Source organism: Somniosus microcephalus, chromosome 28, assembly GCF_052327205.1.
Source record: "Somniosus microcephalus isolate GS21.2 chromosome 28, FLI_Smic_1.0, whole genome shotgun sequence".
In the NCBI taxonomy this organism is placed as follows: Eukaryota; Metazoa; Chordata; class Chondrichthyes; order Squaliformes; family Somniosidae; genus Somniosus; species Somniosus microcephalus.
The window spans coordinates 34,694,001-34,703,687 of NC_141014.1; the positions used below are offsets into that span (position 1 = coordinate 34,694,001).

Sequence of the window (9,687 nt, forward strand, 5' to 3'; positions counted from 1 at the left end):
AGAAGATAGGAGTAGGCCATTCGGCCCCTCGAGCCTGCTCCGCCATTCAATGCGATCATGGCTGATCATCCAAACTCAGTACCCTGTCCCTGCTTTCTCCCCATATCCCTTGATCCCTTTAACCTTAAGAAATATATCTAACTCCTTCTTGAATATATTTAATTAATTGGCCTCTACTGCCTTCTGTGGTAGAGAATTCCACAGGTTCACCACTCTCTGGGTGAAGAAATTCCTCCTCATCTCTGTCCTAAATGGCTTACCCCTTATCCTTAGACAGTGACCCCTGGTTCTGGACTCCCCAACCATCGAGAACATCCTTCCTCCATCTAGTCTGTCTAGTCCTGTTAGAATTTTATAAGTTTCAATGAGATCCTCTCTCATTCTTCTAAACTCCAGCGAGTACAAGCCCAATCGACCCAATCTCTCCTCATACGTCATTCCTGCCATCCCAGGTGTCAGTCTGGTGAATCTTTGCTGCACTCCCTCCATGGCAAGAACATCCTTCCTCAGATAAGGCGACCAAAACTGCACACAATACTCAAGGTGTGGTCTCACCAAGGCCCTGTACAACTGCAGCAAGACATTCTTGTTCCTGTACTCAAACCCTCTCGCTACGAAGGCCAACATACCATTTGCCTTCTTAACCGCCTGCTGCACCTGCATGCTTGCCTTCAACGACTGGTGCACAAGGACGCCCAGGTCTCGTTGCACTTCCCCTTCTCCCGAACTATTGCCATTCAGATAATAATCTGCCTTCTTGTTTTTGACACCAGTGGATAACCTCGCATTTATCCACGTTATATTGCATCTGCCATGCTTCTGCCCAATCACCCAACCTGTCCAAATCATACTGGAGTTTCTCGGCATCCTCCTCACAGCACACACGCCCACCCAGCTTTGTGTCGTCTGCAAACTTGCAGATATTACATCTGGTTCCCTTGTCTAGATCATTAATATATATTGTGAATAGCTGGGGTCCAAGGACCGATCCCTGTGGTACCCCACTAGTCACTGCCTGCCACTCGGAAAAAGACCCGTTTATTCCAACTCTTTGCTTTCTGTCTGCCAACCAGTTCTCTATCCAAGTCAATACCTTGCCCCCAATCCCATGTGCCTTAACTTTACACGCTAATCTCTTATGCGGGACCTTATCGAAAGCCTTTTGAAAGTCCAAATACACCACATCCACTGGTTCTCCTTTGTCTATTTTACCGGTTACATCCTCAAAAAATTCCAGTAGATTAGTCAAGCACGATTTACCTTTTGTAAATCCATGTTGACTTTGTCCGATCCTGTCACTGTTTTCCAAGTGCTCTGCTATTACATCTTTTATAATGGACTCTAGCATTTTCCCCACTACCGATGTCAGGCTTACCGGTCCGTAATTCCCCGTTTTCTCTCTACCACCTTTTTTGAACAGTGGGGTAACATTAGCTACCCGCCAATCCATGGGTACTGTTCCAGATTCTATCGAATTTTGGAGGTGGTTTGCTAACTCGTGCATATTATGCAACCTGCAGCTAGCTTTAGCATCGGTGAGCTTCATTTGTGGCCTTATACAAACTGGGAATTGCAGAGTCTAACAAAAGAGATGAGAGGGGTTTGTATCGCCCCAATGTGAACACATCGGCCCTGACATTGAGCGAGTCTAATGGTCAATTCGGCTTTCTTGGCACTGTAAAAAGGAAGCGATTTTCACACAATTAAAAATGCATTATCTGCAGCAAACACCGTCACTGATTGCTCTTCTAAACCACCATAAACGGATGAGAAAAATCAAGATAAGTTGCTGATCAGTTTATAGACCTCAAGGAACAAGAGATTTCAGTTAGTAATCTCCCTTTGAACAACAAACAACTACTGTATTAGGGCAAAAGCTGGCCAAGAGGCTTCAAACACACCTAATCAGTCTGGTATTTACAACATTTACAGTTCCACGCCAGAACTTGACAATTGAGTTAAGCTGAAATAAGTATTTAAAAGCTGCAGCGAAGCGTTCAATAAGTTAAATTGAGCGCAAACATTTAAAATTTCAATTTTTAGCTGGAAACTTTACAAGTAGCCACAGGGCACTCAGAGGGTAGGTAGGCCGGCCGAAGCCAGAGGCTAGATTTATATGCAGCAACAACTTGCATTTATACAGCGCCTTTAATGTAGTAAAATGTCCCAGGGCACTTCACAGGAGCGATTATCAAAGACAATGTGACGCTGAGCCACGCAAGGAGGTATTAGGGCAGATGACTAAAAGCTCGGTCAAAGAGGAGCATCTTAAAGGAGGAAAGAAAGCTGGAGAGACGGTGAGCTTCAGGGAAGGACTTCCAGAGCTTAGGGCCCCGGCAGCTGAAGGCACGGCCGCCGATGTTGGCGCGATGAAAATCAGGGATTCTCAAGAGGCCAGAATTGGAGGAACGCAGAGATCGCGGGGCGGTTGCAGGCAATGTTCCCTTTAATTTTTTTGGGTGAGGGGCTGTGCGGCCCCTTTAAGAGGCTGCGCGGCGCATTCAAAATACCTCGCACGCGCTGTTTTTCCTATTTAAAAGCCGGTGAGAGCCGGCTGCGCGGGAGGGAGCTGCAGAGCTCTGCGCGGCGGCACAGCTTAAAGGGAACATTGGTTGTGGGGCTGGAGGAGGTTAGAGAGACAGGGAAGGGGCGAGGCCATGGCGCAATTTGAAAACAAGGATCAGAATTTTAAAATCGAGGCACTGCTTAACCGGGAGTCAATATAGGTCAGCGAGCACCGGTGTGATGGGCGAGCGGGACTTGGTGCGAGTTAGGATACGGGGCAGCCGAGTTTTGGATGAGCTGAAGTTTATGGAGGGTGGAAGGTGGGAGGCCAGCCAGGGGTGCGTGGATGTGCCTAAAATAATTTTTTAATTAAAGACTATATTAGTAAGGAGTCTCAGGTGTCCGAGGACTATTCAAGTCCAATTCTTTTTAGCTGTATAAGTGACTGGTTCACAAATGTCCTGATGCAAAGACAAATGAGCTGCACAAAAATGTATTATATTTTACAGAATGCACACTGTACAAGAACAGGAACCAATGCTGACGTTCATAGAAGCTTACTTCAGTTATGTGGAGGGACTGGAGAAGCTGGGACTGTTCTCCTTAAAGCAGAGAAGGTTAAGGGGCGACCTAATAGGAGGTACAGGAAACTTTCTGATATCCGGCACTGACGGGACCGAGCTGGTGCCGTAACATCAAAAGTGCCGGACATACCAGAGTTAATGTTTAAACAAATGAAACTGAGAAGCTCCGTGTGAATCAACAAACCCTGTTGCTTAGCAACAGCTTCAAAACAGTCGGCTGCAGCTGCAAGCGTCTGTAGCTGAAGCTGTTGCTATAGCTACAGACCTTGCAGTGCTTGACTGGAAAAAAAAAGCAACTAGAACTAAAAAAAACATATAGAAAACGGCTTCTGATTTTTGCCATTAGATCGAGTATTCCGGACATATAACCTCCGGATAAACCAAAGTTTCCTGTATTCAAAATTAGGAGGGATTTTGATAGAGGGAGTAGGGAGAAACTATTCCCACTGCCAAGTGGGTCAGTAACCAGAGGCCATAGGTTTGAAATAATTGGCAAAAGAACTAGAGAGGAAATTTCTTCAGAGGGTTATGATGATCTGGAATGCACTGCCTGAAAGGGTGGTGGAAGCAGATTCCGTAGGGACTTTCAAAAGGTAACTGAACATGTATTTGAAGAACTAATTTGCAGGGTTAGGAGGAACAATGCTGGGGTTGGGACTAAATTGGACAGCTCTTTCACAGAGCTAGCACAGGCACAATGGGCAGAATAACCCCCTTCTGTGCTGGCAGATTCTAAGCTTCACAGAATTGGATAGGAGTGAATTATTCCCTTCTATTCAATTTGAGATGATGCTGACAATCTCATCCAAAACTCACGTTCTAACTCGCACCAAGTCCCGTTCGCCCATCACCCCCTGTGCTCGCTGACCTACATTGGCTTCCGGTTCAGCAGCGCCTCGATTTCAAAATTTTCATCCTTGTTTTCAAATCCCTCCATGGCCTCGCCCCTCCCTATCTCTGTAATCTCCTCCAGCCCCACCCCACCCCGATATCTCTGCGCTCCTCTAATTGTGCCCTCTTGAGCATCCCTGATTATAATCGCTCCACCATTGGCCTGGGCCAATGTTACTTGGGTCCGAAGCTCTGGAATTCCCCGCCTAAACACCTCTACCTCTCGCTCTCTCCTCCTTTAAGACGCTCCTTAAAACCTACCTCTTTGACCAAGCTTTTGGTCGCCTGCCCTAATTTCTCCTTATGTGGCTCGGCGTCAATTTTTTTTATCGTATAACGCTCCTGTGAAGCGGCCTTGGGATGTTTTATTGTGTTAAAGGCGCTATATAAATACAAGTTGTTGTTGTTATACTTATTAGCAAATCTCTGGTGGTGTTCCTCGCAGCGAGTGCATTGTTTTATAATAGGGGTGTTGTGAGGAAAGCGTGACATTTTCAGGGAGAGCACACAAGGCTTTTACCCAGTGAATCTCCCACAGCCTTGCTCACGGTTTGTTGGAGTCTTTCAGCTGTGATTGTTGCAACAAGCCAAAATGGCAGGTGGACCTGGATGACTTGCGCTACAGCACCACCAATGGTGGGAGGTCTGAACAGCAAGCGTTGCAGTGTGACTAAAAGGAACAGGAACAGCGTTGCCTCCAGGTGTTCCTAATGTCAGCAAACCATTACTAAATCAGAACAGGAAATAGGTGCAACAGCAAGTCTCAAGATATTTTAAAATAACATATATATGCATATATATATATATAGATATAAAAATAGAATCATAGAAATTTACAGCACAGGAGGCCATTCGGCCCATCGTGTCTGTGCCGGCCGACAAAGAGCTATCCAGCCTAATCCCACTTTCCAGCTCTTGGTCCGTGGCCTTGTAGGTTACGGCACTTCAAGTGCATATCCAAGTACTTTTTAAATGTGATGAGGGTTTCTGCCTCTACCACCCTTTCAGGCAGTGAGCTCCAGACCCCCACCCACCCTCTGGGTGAAAAAAGTTCTCCTCAACTCCCCTCTAATCCTTCTACCAAATACTTTAAATCTCTGCCCTCTGGTTATTGACCTCTCTGCTAGGGGAAATAGGTCCTTCCTATCCACTCTATCTAAGCCCCTCATAATTTTATACACCTCAATTAAATCTCCCCTCAGCCTCCTCTGCTCCAAAGAAAACAACCCCAGCCTATCCAATCTGTCCTCATAGCTAAAATTCATCCATCTCCCTATCCATCCATCTCTCTATCCATCTCTCTATCCATCTCTCTATCCATCTCTTACACACACACACAATATACAGATATATCATTCTAAATCTCCCAAAGGCAGAAAAATAATTAAAATAAAAAGTAAAATTATTACAATTGGGAGAGGAAGCAATGTTTATTTTGCTAATATATCGATCTCTAGTGACTACAACCTCCCATCTCCTGGGGTGGGGTCAGGATTCCAGCTTGAAACACACGGAAAATAATCTCATGAAACAAGAGCTCCACTGACCAGTTATTGCCAGTGGAATATTTCCTTGTATTAATTTCGCTTCAGCATAATGCAAGTTACACAGAGCACGCAAATCCAATCTCGGGTGTATCATGAGTGACCCCAGTTCTCCCATCATCTTGTGACCGGTTCACTTATTAACCAATTATAAAGACTGAAGGAGGGGAGCTGGGGCCTTCAGTGCTCTGCCCCCTTCCGACTAACCACTGGAAAGTATGTGGAGCCAAAATTAATTGAACTGCTGCTGACCGAACAATCCTGAAAAACAAAACTGAACGAGCGTGATGAAGTTCTAGTCATTGGCAACCTTTCCAAACTTATCTTGTTCAACACACAAGTACAGGGTGAAAGACGCATTTTGCAAAGCTTTCCTTCTAGCACTGCCCCGGGGTTGGGGAGGGGGGAGGGGGGGGGAGAAAGAAAGGCTTGCATTTCTATAGCCTCCTTTCACGACCTCAGGATGTCTCAAAGCGCTTTACAACCAACAGCAAGTACTTTTTGAAGTGTTGTCACTGTTATAATTTAGGAAACACAGCAGCCAATTTGCACACAACAAGCTCCCACAAACCAGATAATGACCAGATAATCTGATGTTGATTGAGGGATAAATATTGGCCCAAAACACCGGGGAGAATTCTTCTACAAAGTAATGGCCGTGGGATCTTTTACGTCCAGCTGAGAGAACAGACGGGGCCTCGGTTTAACGTCTCATCCGAAAGACGGCACCTCCGACAGTGCTGCGCTCCCTCAGTACTGCACTGGGAGTGTCAGCCTAGATTTTTGTGCTCAAGTCTCTGGAGTGGGACTTGAACCCACGATCTTCTGACTAAGGCAAGAGTGCTACCCACTGAGCCATGGTTGACACAGGGGGTCCCAGGGCCTCATTGTAAGCTGCCCATCCCTCTAACTCTGACAGGAAGGATATATTGGCCTTGGAGGGAGTGCAGCGTAGGTTTACCAGAATGATACCCGGGCTCCAAGGATTAAGTTACAAGGAGAGATTACACAATTTGCACTGTTCCAATGAAGCTCAGCGTAAGCTCGAGGAACAGCACCTCATCTTTCGATTAGGCACTTTACAGCCTTCTGGACTCAACATTGAGTTCAACAATTTCAGGTAATAATCCCTGCCCCCATTTTTCATGCAGTATGATTTTTGCCATTCCCATTTGCAACATTTTATCTTTCCTGCCTCTTACAAAAGTACAGGATGTTCTTTCAATTCCTTCCTCCCCTCCTAACCCCACCCCCCTGTCTCTGCACCTGCTTAATATCTGTTACATCGCCAGCTTTTTCCAGTTCTGATGAAGGGTCCCAGACCTGAAACGTTAACTCTGTTTCTCTCTCCACGGATGCTGCCTGGCCTGCTGAGTATTTCCAGCATTTTCTGTTGTTATTTCAGATTTCCAGCATCCGCAGTATTTTGCAATTACACAATTTAGGGTTGTATTCCCTAGAATTTAAGCTTATGGGGTGATCTGATCGAAGTTTTCAAGATATTAAGGGGAACTGATAGGGTAGATAGAGAGAAACTATTTCCGCTGGTTGGGGATACCTGGGATGGCAGGCAGAGTCTAAAAATTAGAGCCAGACCTTTCAGGAGTGAAGTTAGGAAACACTTCTACACACAAAGGGTGGTAGAAGTTTGGAACTCTCTTCCGCAAACGGCAATTATCACAGAATTGTTACAGCACAGAAGGAGGCCATTCAGCCCATCGAGCCCGTGCCGGCTCTCTGCAAGGGCACTTCAGCTAGTCCCACTCCCCCCCCCCCCCCCCCCCCCCGCCCGCCCTGTCCCCGTAGCCCTGCAAATTTCTTTCCTTCAGGTACTTATCCAACTCCCTTTTGAAAGCCACGATTGAGTCTGCCTCCACCACCCGCTCAGGCAGCGCATTCCAGATCCTAACCACGTTTTAAAATAGTTTTCCCTCCTGTCGCCTCTGGTTCTTCTGCCGATCACCTTCAGTCTGTGTCCTCTGGTTCGCGACCCTCCCGCCAATGGGAACAGTTCTCTCTCTATCTACTCTGTCTAGACCTCCTCACGATTTTGAACACCTCCATCAGGTGCCGACTTTCAGAATCGAGGGATATGGTGATCGGGCGGATTTGAGGTCGAAGATCAGCCATGATCTTACTGAAAGGCGGAGCAGGCTCGAAGGGCCGTATGGCCGACTCCTGCTCCTAATTCTTATGTTCGTAATCTCCTCTCAACCTTCTCTGCTCGAAGGAGAACAACCCCAGCTTCTCCAGTCTATCCACATAACTGAAGTCCCTCATCCCTGGAACCATTCTCGTAAATCTTTTCTGCACCATCTCAAAGGCCTTCACATCCTTCCTAAAGTGCGGGGCCCAGAATTGGACACGATACTCCAGTTGAGGCCGAACCAGTGCTTTATACAGGTTCATCATAACTTCCTTGCTTTTGTACTCAATGCCTCTATTTATGAAGCCCAGGATTCCGTATGCTTCTTTAACCGCTTTCTCAACCTGCCCTGCTACCTTCAACGATTTGTGCACATATACCCCAGGACTCTCTGTTCCTGCACCCCCTTTAGAATTGTCATCATGCCATGTCACTATTCAAAGAGGAGCAGGGGAGTTATCCCAGTGTCCTGGCCAATATTGATCCCTCAACCAAAATCATTAAAACAAATCATCTGCTCATTATCACATTGCTGTTGAGGGACCTTGCTGTGTGCAAACTTGCCTGCCACGTTTCCGACAACTGTAACTACACCTCGATAGTACTTCATTGGCTGGAAAGAGCTCTGGGACGTCCTGAGGTCATGAATGGCGCTATATACATGCAAGATTATTTTTTTCATTGCTAAGGCTGTAGTATAGAATACCGTATCCACTTTTGGACACCTTAATTTCGAAAGGATGTTAAGGCTATCAAGGGGGTGCAGAAGCCATAACAAAAATAATCCAAGGATAAGAATCTTAAGCTACAACAAGAACTTGTATTTATATAGCGCCTTTAATGGAGTAAAACATCCCAAGGCGCTGCACAGGAATATGAAAAGGTAAAAAATTTGACACTGAGCCACATAAAGATAAATTAGGGCAGGTGACCAATCGCTTGGTCAAATAGGTAGGTTTTAAGGAGCGTGTTAAAAGGAGAGAGGTAGCGAGGTTTAGGCAGGGAAAACCAAAGGGACTAATACAAAAGCAAAATACTGCAGACGCTGGAAATCTGAAATAAGAACAGAAAATGCTGGAAATACACAGCAGGTCGGGCAGCATCTGTAGAGAGAGAAACAGAGTCAATGTTTCAGGTTGACGACCCTTCGTCAGGACTGGAAAAAGTTGGGAGATGTAACAGGTTTTTAAAGCAAGTTTCCGCCCCCCTCTCCCTGCCCCTACACTTGCTTAAAAACCTGCTACATCGCCAACTTTTTCCAGTTCTGATAAAGGGTCATCATAACTTCCTTGCTTTTGTACTCTATGCCTCTATTTGTGAAGCCCAGGATCCCGTATGCTTCTTTAACCGCTTTCGCAACCTGCCCTGCCACCTTCAACGATTTGTGCACACATACCCCCAGGTTGCTCTGTTCATGCATCACCCCCTTTGAATAGCGTCATGGCATCATGACAATTCTAAAGAGGAGCAGGGGAGTTACCCCAATGTGCCAAGTGCCAAGAAACTCCAGTACAATTTGGACAGGTTGGGTGATTGAGCAAAGCATGGCAGATGTAATATAACGTGGAGAAATGCAAGTTTATCCACTTTGGTGTCAAAAACAGGAAGGCAGATTATCTGAATAGCAATAGATTGGGAGAAGGGGAAGTGCAACAAGACCTGGGTGTCCTTGTGCACCAGTCGCTGAAGGTAAGCATGCAGGTGCAGCAGGTGGTTAAGGCGGCAAATGGTATGCTGGCCTTCGTAGCGAGAGGATTCGAGTACAGGAGCAAGGATGTCTTGCTGCAGTTGTACAGGGCCTTGGTGAGACCACACCTTGAGTATTGTGTGCAGTTTTGGTCGCCTTATCTGAGGAAGGATGTTCTTGCCATGGAGGGAGTGCAGCGAAGATTCACCAGACTGATACCTGGGATGGCAGGAATGACGTGTGAGGAGAGATTGGGTCGATTGGGCTTATACTCACTGGAGTTTAGAAGAATGAGAGGGGATCTCATTGAAACTTATAAAATTCTGTCAG

General features: G+C 46.2%; 1 protein-coding gene across 1 annotated transcript in view; it reads right to left on the bottom strand.

Moving 5' to 3' along the window:
* Positions 1-9,687, bottom strand: part of aldh16a1 (aldehyde dehydrogenase 16 family, member A1) — a 68,680-nt gene that overhangs the window by 58,129 nt on the left and 864 nt on the right. The gene's annotated exons all lie outside the window — the stretch shown is intronic.